Source organism: Etheostoma spectabile, unplaced genomic scaffold (genome assembly GCF_008692095.1).
Source record: "Etheostoma spectabile isolate EspeVRDwgs_2016 unplaced genomic scaffold, UIUC_Espe_1.0 scaffold00018854, whole genome shotgun sequence".
NCBI classification, from domain to species: domain Eukaryota; kingdom Metazoa; phylum Chordata; class Actinopteri; order Perciformes; family Percidae; genus Etheostoma; species Etheostoma spectabile.
The window spans coordinates 116,195-128,404 of record NW_022604519.1 but is presented as its reverse complement, the minus strand read 5'-3'; the positions used below and the strand labels follow the sequence as shown (position 1 = coordinate 128,404).

Genomic DNA, 12,210 nt, shown 5'->3' with positions numbered 1-12,210 from the left:
CCATAATAGTGATGTTGGCAGATAATTAGCCCTCATGTCGTCCTCGGGTCAAAATGACCCGTTGTCCTACATCAATATTCTTTTTAATTACCCAAAATAACATGATTGATTCCACACAACGCTTTTTGCCAAGTACAAATTTCTACTTTCATTAATTTTGGGGTGTCTTATTCAATTTTATAGCATTTGGAGAAAACGTTGAAGTGTTTTTTAAATAGTTTTGAGTAAAAGTTGAAATATTCCAGTCTGTGATTATCATCAACATCCATTCCTTTAAGTTTATTCTAAATAATTCCTAATTTATGCTTTTCTCACTCAAACATTAGGTATAATTTCCTATACATGAGGTTTATTGACCATAAATTCCAATAATAACTGTAAGAAAGTAAAAGTTAATAAGTTGGTGTAATGTATTGTTAAACGTCAAAAAAGTGACAAAAACTGAAGAAAAATTTAAAACATTCATACAAAGCCTCAACAAAAGTGTTAATTTTTAATTTTGACGGGAAGACAACACAAAGGTTAAGAAAAGTAATGCATCAGTCAAACAATGTTCCATAGACATGCTCTAAATGTTGTTTCTAGTTTAAGATAGAGCTCTACAGCATGGCACCTCACTAACTCACTCTCTTGGTTTTTCTCTGTTGATAGAAACGGAGAGGAAGAGGAGTCAAACGTCACCGCTGTCAGCAGTGTGACAAATCCTTCACATCATCAGGATATTTAAAGATTCATCAGAGAGTTCACACTGGAGAGAAGCCGTACAGCTGTGATCAATGTGGGGCAGCTTTCACACAACAGAGTACCCTGACAAGACATCAACGCATTCACACTGGAGAGAAGCCTTACAGCTGTGAACAATGTGGGGAAACCTTTTCTCGTAGTAGTCACCTTAAAAGACACCAGCGCATTCACACTGGAGAGAAGCCTTACAGCTGTGTACAATGTGGGGAAACCTTTTCTCATAGTGGTAGCCTTAATACTCACCGGCGCACTCACACTGGAGAGAAGCCGTACTGGTGTGAACAATGTGGGGAAACCTTTTCTCAGAGTAGTAGCCTTAAAACTCACCAGCGCATTCACACTGGAGAGAAGCCGTACTGGTGTGAACAATGTGGGGAAACCTTTTCTCAGAGTGGTAGCCTTAAAAGACACCAGCGCGTTCACTCTGCCTCGTTGTGAACATGTTTCAGAGCCAAGCTGTTTCCTCCTCCTCATGCCCTGATAGCTGTGTTGTTATATTCTGATCTTCTCTCCACGTTGAAGGCTGACCAGCAGTAACTTTATCTTCTGAGCAGCATGTATGTTATTGTGGATCAGCTGGACTGTTTTCTGCCTTTCTTCAGAACCCTCTACCATTTAGGCACCAGAATCGGTGCCTGAACCCATAATTTTAAAAATATATCTTTTAAATGTATATGTTTAAAAAAAAAAAAAAGGGAGCACAAAAAGACAGTAAGCAACATTTAAGAATGGCTTGTTTATTTCTATATGGTCCAAATTAAATGTAAAAAAAATGTAATAATAATCCAGTAAATTGCTGCTAAATGACAAAAACAACCACTAGATGGAAAAGGCAGCCCTGTTATTTCAGTAGCACCGAAATGAGGCCCCAAAATCCCTGTTACTATTCAGTCCGACCGGGTGTTAAGGCACCGGTGCCGTACTAGCACCGGGTTTCGGTACCCAACCCTAACCACAATGTACCCACCGTGGGAAGGAGGAGGCCCAGAGGAGAAACATTAAGACGTTTAAAGACATGTTTGAAACTTTTTTTATTTTGGTTTTATTTTGTAAAAACTTTCTTCTCATCTCTAGAAACATACACATTTTTTTGGGCTGACAGGATGTCAGTGTAATTTTCATTTTAGGAATACATTTTTGTTACCCTTATAATGTAAATTGGTTCAAACAGTCCTCTCATCATTACAACACACTAGAAGTTGGCCATTTTTAATTGTACGCCTTCAAGTTATTGTTGTTTTGTAGTTTCTTATGTTTGTATTGTACTGTTAAAATTGCCAAAATGTTTAATAAGGGCAATAAAGTGCAATTTGTTTACCTTTTATGAGCGCAAGCCTTTTTCTCAGCTAAAAGAAAACAAGGTCCTCTTCTGAAAATGCAAAATCTAAATCAGTTCATCTGTCATGTTGTCGTCCTTCCTGGTCTTAGTGTAGCTATGTATGTTTTCAAAAACTGGCAGATGATCACTGACATCATTTGTTATTAGTCCACTTTCAACTTTATAGACAGTGACGTTGGTAAATATATTATCAATTAGTGTAGAAGTATTGGTTGTAATTCTGGTTGGTCGAGTGATTGAGGGATACAAACCGGGACTGTACATCAGATAAAGGAACTCTGTAGTTTTGTTGTGGTCTTTTGGGTTGAGCAAGTCAATATTGAAATCTCCGCAGATAAAAAAACATTTTGAAATTACTGAATATTACTGAATATTTCTGTAATTATTTCCTTAAACATGTAATTATTCGATCCCGGTTTCCTATAGATGCAGCTAATTAGAATGTTTTTTGATTTTTCCATTTCAATGTGTACTGTGATGCATTCCATGATTGTATCTAAAACAAAATACATTTTAGTAACTATTTGACATTAATATCTTTGGTCAATATATAATGCAACCCCCCCACCCTTTGATTGTTTCCTATTGATGAATGATAGTTCATATCCCTAAATCTCCACCAACTCCGGTTGTTCTACCGTGAGCCAAGTCACTGTTATTGCAAATGCTGTGAACATTTTGTTCCTGTTTCAGGTACTGTTTGATTTTTTAAAGGTTTGCGATAAGGCTCCTGCAGTTAAAAGTCAGCTCATGAAGTTTGATGTAAATTTTACAATTTCTTGCCCATGTTGCCTGGGTCTTGTTTTGTTTCTGAGTATTCGTGCTTTCTTGGCAATATCAGCATTTTTCTTGGTGAGGTGTTGGTTGATGTAAACTTGGGTGCCTTTTAATTTCCTTCCTTGTCTGAGGAGTGCTGACTTTTTATTTCTGTTGGTGAACCGGATTATTACCAATGGAGTGTCCGTTTTGTTTTTGCTCGGCAGAGTATGACAATCCTCATTGTCCCCGCTATCAACATAAATGCCTTTGAAATCCAAAAAGCAAATTGACTGCTGTTCCAGCATCTCCTTCTCTCTCTCCTTCTCACTTGGCCTGGCAGTGGTGTACTCAATTCAATCTCCTCAACCTCATCGGGTAGGATTGCATTTTTCTTAGGCGGCATATTCCCCTGGGCCTGTGGTCGCTGGCTGCACCAGAGCACCTGAGATGTCAGGTTTTCATTCTCCACCTCTTAGCCGGATCTGGCCATGTCGTAAATAGAGGCGAGGCCTCAAAATTGAGAATATATTGGGGCGTGATATTTAAATAACAATCGTTTCCAGCCACTGCATTTATCAATGTATGATCATTCTTACTGTCTGATTGGTGTGATACGAACGTTTCATGAATCTCACGTAAAGCCTGTTGTAAGAGGATTTCTGCGCTCATATCTGCGCTGGATTTCTACGTCTAGGTTGATAAATGAGGACCATTAGCTCTAAAGATTTGATTCAATACATAACTGAAGTGAACACACGAATGAGAAGCACAATGGTGTTATTTGTTTACCTTGTCATAAGCTAAAGCCTTTTTCCAAAGCTACAAGAAAACAAGGTGCTCTTCTGCAAACGCACAGCTGGGAGTGCTTGAGAGCACTTTGAGGTGCAGAGGGATTTTCGTCTGAGATGCTTCGGGTGTGTTTAGGGGTGAGCCCAAATAGTCATCGAACAACAAAGACAAGAGAGCGATCATGCGGGGGAACCGGGGTATTGAAGTCTTGTCCATGCAACCGATGGATGTGATCAAAACCTGTGTACAGCCCAACCACTTACCAATCACATAACTGGAAAGTCAATATTACTGGGTAGTGGATCTTGATTTGGCAAAATGGACAGTAGACTGCCAGAACATTAATTTTCATGGCGCTGTCAACCACTTTTACAGCAGTTATATTATGATTCATCTCACCATGGAAACCAGGTTGAGGTTTCAGAGTGTCTCCAGCAGAGGATGGTTTCAATCCATCGACCTCTGGGTTATAGGCCCAGCTCACTTCCGCTGCGCCACTCTGCTGAAAATCACCCCAGATGGACTTGAAGACTTGAACCCACAATCCCTGGCTTAGGAGGCCAGTGCCTTATCCATTAGGCCACTGGGGCTTTACATTAACCATGTACACCAGTTCAGGAGAAATACATATACAGTTCTGGTGACATAAGGAAACAGTGACCTTGACCTTTGACTTCCAAAATCGAAATCAGTTCATCCGCGACTCCAAGTGGTTATGTATGCCAAATTTAAAGGGACTCCCTCTAGGCATTCAGAGATATTGCATTCACTTCACAAGAATCAGGAACATGGAGGCAGCAGGTGTCTCCAACCACAGATCCAGACTCCACAGCTCCAGAGCCAGAAACACCTGCAGGAAGCGATCGGAGTTGCTTAATTTTCACAAGTACAAAAGGCTCGGCCAAACAGCAAAGCCCACCAAAAAGAGTTTCATCGGGGGTTCCCCTTCAAGGAAGTCTTTAGTAAAAGGCGAAAGACTTGTGTATTGTGAAGAGAAACCAGAGTGAGTACAGCCATCTGCTCGAGAGCAGCAGAAAACCCTAGTCGACTCAGTCCAAACCATCACGGTAAGCCTCACTGGGTGTCCAAACTAAAATGATAAGATGCAACTTGGTAGACTCCTTACTGATGTTTATATCTGATTTTACTTTTTTAAAATCAAGGCATTAAGATCAATTTCCAAAAGATGATTTTTTTTTAATTCCTCTTTTAGTCAACTTCAGCATGGGTTCCTAAACGCATGCATACCACTGTATGCATGTATACCTGCATGCAATTCAAAATGTAGGCCAAGTATGTACTTAAAAAAAAGAAACAGACCCGTATTGATACAAAAACAGAATTTGACAGCAGAAAGCACCAATTTAAGGACAGAGAAATCAGGAATATCACATAAAAGATAGTGTCAAGGTCTACCAAATGTTGCTGTTGGTTGATTGGTTGCCACCGGTTCCCAAACCTTTCCTCGAAATGTCACTCACAGATTTTCCAGCCCCTGAGCTTGAACAGCAGAGCAGGGTGGCGCAGCGGGAGCGTGCTGGGCCCATAACCCAGAGGTCGATGGATCAAAACCATTCTCTGCTAATTGGTATACTTTGGAGCAGTATTAAGTGTGTTCACGTTTATCAAGGCATCTGTTTCTGAAGTGAAATGTCTACATTTGCTGAAGAGTAAACTTAATGGCATGTCAATTATATTTCATCTATAAAAATGGAAACTACAGTTCTGATACCTGCCGTAACACCCATAAAAAGATTTCAGACACTGTTTGGTTTAAATGCAACTCCCGTTGGGTCTTTGCCATCTGGGATTTTTTTTTTTTTTTAACCGTCATCTGGCTTCATTAAAGTCAATGCAGATATGAGAAACAGCATCTGCAGTCCCACGTGCCAGACTTTGTCTCAGTGTGACACACATGGTAGATGCAGGAAAAACTGGAGAAGAGGCGTACAGGATGACCTAAACTGAGAACAGCTTCACTCATTGTAAGTGCAATGATATGTTAAAGGATAACAAATACTTTATCAAACCATAGGAATGTGTCCGAGGCCAGGTGAGGAATTAACGTAAAGATAAACAAGCCACAGACACATGTTCAAATTTGATTAATTCAACAAATTGTCTTAAATCCTCCAGCCAGTTTCTTATTACACCAACATTTGCAGCATCCTGAGCCTTTTTCAGAAGGTTAGTACAAAAACTTAGCCTAGAGTAAAGTTATTTTTAAACATAAAAAAAGAAAAAAAAAAGACATTGCAACTTTTATTGCAAGACAAAAAAGCTATACAAAAGCTCCCGCGAAAAAAATCTGGCATTTTAGACTGCAATTCTCACAAAAAAAAAAAAAAAAAAAAAAAAAAGCCCAAAAAGTCTGGAGGGACTGATGTCTCCGTCTGCTGAAAAGTACAATACATAACCATTTCCCCAGGTGTGTGTGCACGCATCTTTATGCTGGAGAGCACAATGATCTTTTGCAGGTCTCTGGTACTGTGCACTTCCATGTGTTGGAAAGCACAATGTTACCATTACATGAGGTAGTTTGCAGCTGCCGGTTGTATTATGGTGTTTGTGGGGGCCGTGTATGTGTGCAGGTGTTTTAGTGAGTCTTTACATGTGCTCATCTGCTGTAAAGCACAATAGTGCTCCATTGGACCTCCAGGTCAAAATTGACCTAGGAAAACAAAACACTATGTATTTAAAACCCTAATATTCAATGAAATCAGTAATTTTACTAGCAAAGATCATTGATAACCACCCATGTTATTTTTGGTTAATAGAAACTCATTTGACCCCAAGACAAAAAGGAAAAAAGTTTTAAACAAAAATAGACTCAAGCCTACTAGTGGGGACTTGCCATGCTGATTGTTGTAGTTCATCTAAACTGACAACCTTTTCGTGCAATTGTTTTAGTTTGGAGGCATGCATAAAGTAATGGCAAAAAGAAACCGTTGTGCTTCCTGGCAGATGAAATCATTCATTGCTTACAATTTATCAGAGAAGTATGGTAAAATCAGTTCAGTTTAATATCAGCACAGATGGAAGTGGGTACATGCAGAAACATGTCAAAGGCGCGTCAGGTTGGCAGCCTTTGTTTAACAAACAACCTTTGTTAATCCAAACAGTCAGCACACAAACAACAAAGGCCCAAACAGCTCCCATCACTCCAGTCACCAAGAGAAACTGGTTCCTGTGCTACATGCCAGGTTAAAACCCATCATGCAGGTAGCACAGCTGTTGCTGATCAGCTCTGATTGGTTCTCTCTGCAGAGTCAGTGCTAGTTGAGATTCAGCCCATGAAAAATGGGAATTTCGAAGCAAGGGACAATAATAGACGAGTAAAGAAAGTCCAGGAAGTTGTGTTTTTTACAAGAAAGAAAGTCAATGAGGTTTGTCTGAACACTGTTAGACTTATTTTTTGTAAATTTGCGTTAACTTACTGGCAACGTGCTGTAACTTCCTGATTACAGTATCATAACTGTACATGTTTTTTTTTACAGTATAATACCCTTACTGTAACTTAGTTTTACAGTAATAAAAATACCCTTAGTTTTACTGTTTAAAGAACTCCACAGTGGCAAAGCCCCAGGGATTGATTAAATTTGTTGAGAAATATTGTAAGGAGAGGCTGTCTTGGTTGACATACCTCTTCAACATTGCGTGGAGGTCTGTGGCAGTGCCTAAGGAGTGGCAGACCAGGGTGGTTACTCCCCTCTTCAAGAAGAACGGCATCTGCCCATTACAGGAGTATTACTATGCTCAGGCTGCACTAGGCTCCTTGGTAAACTCTACTCCAAGGTGCTGGAAAGGACGGTTTAGGCAATCCTCAGCAAGGAGTGTGCCAATGTATGTAACATTTCAGCAAATGGCAGTGGTGTGATCTGAACCTACGCCTCTAGAGAGACTGGAGCCTAAATCCAGCGCCTTAGACCGCTCGGCCACACTACCTGCAAATAGCACTTCCCCAAATCGTTACAAACACAAGGAACGTAACTAACGGTATGCTTGTTAATGTTATTGGAACAAAACGTTTGCAAGGAAAAAGCCAATACTTACATACTAAAAAATTTTATCACTCTTTGTCATTTTTCTCTGGCATTGTTGAGTTTAGAATATTATAACCAGCATTAAGTGAGTAGGTTTAGGTCTGTGTGAATATGGGCTGAGCATTTACCTGGGCTGAATTTGTGAACATCTTCTTTTGCATATTCACTGTAAAGAGCCATTACTCCTCCAACTGCCAACTATTGTTCCAGAGACAATAGGATATACAGTTTTAGATCGCAAGGTAACTGTCCAAGACCAAAGACTTCACTGAAATACCTCAAGTGATCAAAACAGTTTGTTAAAATAGGAAAAGTCATGTTTTTGATTACAAATTCCAGCACAGTTGTTCATTTACCATTCAAAAACAAAAGTACAATCATGAAACACATACTACTTAGATATTGCAGCATCCTGATCACAGCCACGGGGGATCTGCATGGGCTTTCTTACCAGCAAGTTTCTGGAGGTCCAAATTTTATCTTTGATGGTGGCCAGGGTGAGCTTTTATGGTTATTAAATGATTAAACTATGAATCAGAGGTGCTGTTTTTGCTTGTGGGCGAGTCTCTCGGGTTCAGAGGGTTGGCCATTTAGACTGTAAACAGTATGTTGGTCACCTGGTCGTTAATGTAATAGGAAGAAGCTCCAAATTTGACAGTATTGACTGTAAGGGATAGGCTTTGAGTTACATGGAGGATACACACTTTGCATTCAGTCTCGTAATCACCATAAAAATTAGGTATCACTGAAATTGGAACTTTTGTTGCTGCAGTCAGAGTATACAGTGCTCACCCTGAATGGACCAGTATAGTGCATCAGAACTGCTTGTTGAATGGTCTATTAGCTTTGGAACCCCCCTTTCCCCACAGCTTTCAATTGTCAGATATGGGTGTGGGAGTGGGCACTGTGTCCAACCCTTTCTTTGTAAAAAAAACACTAAAAAAGTATCTTGGATGAGAGACAAAGCATCTGTGGAGGACCTTTTACCAAATCCAGTTGCCCTTGGCCTAGTTGTCACTTTTGGGGTTATAGCATGAATCAGGAACCACAACGTACACATCTGGACTCAATGTGGGCATTGTATGGCAATATTTGACACGTTTAGACTATAAAGACAGTTTTCAGTTTATTTCCCATCTGGCAGGTGTATTTGTGGACTCAGTTGGACATTTTGAAGATAATTGCACAATTATCAGTCTATTTCCCATCTGGCAGGGACATTTCTGGATTCAGGTGGACATTGTGGACAGAAACATTGGTGGATCTTGATTCCCAGCATAGGATTTAGCCCGTATTGCACATTGCCTTCACATCCTGCGCAATGTATTGCCATTGTCAAGCACATTGCCACCCTGGTGACTTTCTTCCATGTCTCCATGCACGCCCATATAGATCTGTTGGATTAGTCAGGATGGCTGAGCGGTCCAAGGCGCTGCGTTCAGGTCGCATTGTCCACTGGAGGCGTGGGTTCTAATCCCGCTTCTGACAGCTAGTGTTTTCATCTGGAACTAATGTCTGAGACATGATATTGGGAATAAAAAACGTATTAGTTCTTTGTATTCAAGCTGACATGAATGTGCGCAAGAAATGCAGTTGCAAGTAAAGCTTTGTGTTAGCATCTTTATTGTCATCAGATGTAAAGTTACCATGTGTTTGTACACAGTAGACATATCTACTGCTGCATTCACTGTCTGTGGCAAGTCCTTCAAAACCTGTTCTTGACTTGCTTTTTCCCTCATCCTCTGAATGCTTAGCTAACTAAATGACTTAAGTTGGCCAGTAATTGTTGCTTTTTCATCTTCGTTGTGATTGTTGTGTATCTTCAATATCATACATGTGGATATTATGAAAGAAACTGCCTAGCAAACCCTTGCAACACTTTTTAAGGTTCCATGGTGTAATGGTTAGCACTCTGGACTCTGAATCCAGCGATCTGAGTTCAAATCTCGGTGGAACCTGTTTTTAAGTTGTATGTCTGCATTAGCTTAAGTTAAGTGTAATGTCTTGTTTGTGTTGTAGTATCTATAGAGATTTGTGGTGTAGTATGGAACCATTGTCCTGTCTTTTATGTATTATGAAACTTATTGCCGCCTGTCTTGGCAGGACTCCCTGGAAGAAGAGTTACTGTAGCTCAATGGGATTGTTCCTGGTTAAATAAAGGTTACATTAAAAAAAAAATGAATCTGTAATATGTCCAAACATTCCTCTCTTCATTACCGACATACTGGAGTCGGCCATGTTTAATTGGATTCTCTCCAGTTATTGTTGTTTGGTAGATTAACATTATATTTTCCTACTTTAGGGACTTTTCATTTCATATTATTTGTCTGACATTTTCTATTCCCTGTTTGTATTTTCTGGGACTGCATGTGGTTTTAAATCTGTTGGAGTTTCTTCAGACTAAAGCAAAGACACTGATGATGTCATCCAAAAGAAACATAAAGGACAGCAACCTGTCTCCAGAGGACACTAAAGAATGACGGAGCAGCAGGAAACAGAGCAGCTCAAATAGCAAACAGCTGATTTATTCATCTGACTCGTAGAATAACGCCAATGATTGACTTGTTTTAAATGTCTGGGAATGTGGAACAGCTCCATGCTGACTACCTGAAACAAAACAAGGCCACATGCTGATTATTGGGGACTTGATTTGATGGATTTATTCTTCCTGTTGTGTCTCTGTTTAAACTCCTAACTAACCTAAAGAACACTCAAAAGCTTCAAGATAAAACTTACTTAAGAAGCTTCTTCATGTTCAAGAGAAGGCCTGTTTCCAGCCAGACTATGAATTGATTCATGAAATCCCTATTATTAATACGTGTTCAGTCCCATATGGTCTAGCAGTTAGGATTCCTTGTTTTCACCCAGGTGGCCCGGTTTCAGCTCCCGGTATGGGAATTGGTATCTTGCTGGTGAAGGTCCGCAGCAAGATCTGTATGATCTCCGGCATTGTAATAGTATTAAATCAGAGCTGTAGTTACGTACATACCCTACACTGTTAGACTTTGCTGTATTTCTACAGTTATCACAAAATACCATGACTTTCTTTTCCAGTTCATTACTGTAATAAACATTGCATTATGGGTAGTAACATTTCATTTACAGTGATTTACTGTATTTTTTGAATTTGCGGTAGTCTGCTGTAAAACCACAGCAGTAGTGCTACTGTAGATGAATAAGACAGACTTAAATAAAATTGTTAGTTCATGTTATAGAAGCATAGAAATGAAATGGAAAAATAAAAATATCTCTATAAAATTAAATTATTTCATGTTGTAGTGATATTTTACATTTTATTTATTATGCTTTTAGCAGTGAAGGTAATTTAAAAATGTGACATGCTTTTCACCAGTGTAAATAACTTATTGAGAATTGTAGAGACAAACAAGAAAGGGATTACGGATATAAATGCTTGACCGCCATATTTGACCTCTGACCTCACGACTTCAAAAGAATAGCGGGTAGATACTTCAAAGGTGTTGAAAGAAGTAGCGGCTAGGGACATCAAAGGAGGACCGCTTTGGTCCGTGCGCAGCAGAGTCCGGTCACACACACTACTCAGAGAGAGCTGGAGAAGAGTTAAGGTAAGATCAATCTTTGCTAATTCTGTGACATTAAAATCTCTGCTGATAAGCCTTCACAAGTGGCAACGTTAGCTTACCGACCTGTGTCATAGCTAGGCTAGAGCAAGCTGTTAACTAGCTCCCCCCCCGAAGGAAAACTTAGTCTCGCTCCAACCTAACATAAACCTAATTTACAGTAAGGGTATTTTTCCTAATGTAAAACTAAGTTACAGTAAGGGTATTATTTTACTGTAAAATTAAGTTACAATAAGGATATTATACTGTAAAAAAAGCATGTACAGTATGATAATGTAATCGGGTACACCATCAGTAAGTTAACGCAAATTTACAGTAAAAAGTGTAACAGTGTTCAGACAAACATCATTGACTTTCTTTCTTGTAAAAAACACAACTTCCGGGACTTTCTTTCCAATATAGTCTATAATTGTCCCTTGCTTCCAAATTCCCATTTTTCATGGGCTGAATCTCAACTAGCACTGACTCTGCAGAGAGAGCCAATCAGAGCTGATCAGCAACAGCTGTGCTACCTGCATGATGGGTTTTAACCTGGCATGTAGCACAGGAACCAGTTTCTCTTGGTGACTGGAGTGATGGCAGCTGTTTGGGTCTTTGTTGTTTGTGTGCTGACTGTTTGGATTAACAAAGGTTGTTACATTTCTTCCGTTTGAAGCTTGTATTCAAATATGTAGTGGAGTATAGCAAATATAAAGAGTAGGGTAAATTACTCAATTACTGAAATTAAATTTAGCTGGAACAAGTTCATGATATGTGGCGTCAAACAGCAGAAACATTTGATTAACAGCAGTTGTGTTGTCCTTAGGCTTGAGTTTGCCAGTTGGCGGCACAAATGAAAGACATGATGACGAGCTGCAGAGGAGAACGATTAGAGGTAAGAACGTTAGTGACAGAATCTTTCAAGAGCTACTTACAGACACTAACTGAATTTATTTTG

General features: G+C 39.5%; 2 non-coding genes and 1 pseudogene across 2 annotated transcripts; 1 reads left to right on the top strand and 2 right to left on the bottom strand.

The window, feature by feature from the left end:
• LOC116682767 (E3 ubiquitin-protein ligase TRIM21-like) overlaps positions 1-12,210 on the bottom strand; it is a 53,879-nt pseudogene that overhangs the window by 17,244 nt on the left and 24,425 nt on the right.
• Positions 4,527-4,636, bottom strand: LOC116682774 (U5 spliceosomal RNA). Its single transcript, XR_004330482.1, has one exon. It is a non-coding gene; the product is annotated as a U5 spliceosomal RNA (small nuclear RNA).
• trnaq-cug (transfer RNA glutamine (anticodon CUG)) lies at positions 9,561-9,632 on the top strand. The gene has a single exon. It is a non-coding gene; the product is annotated as a tRNA-Gln (tRNA).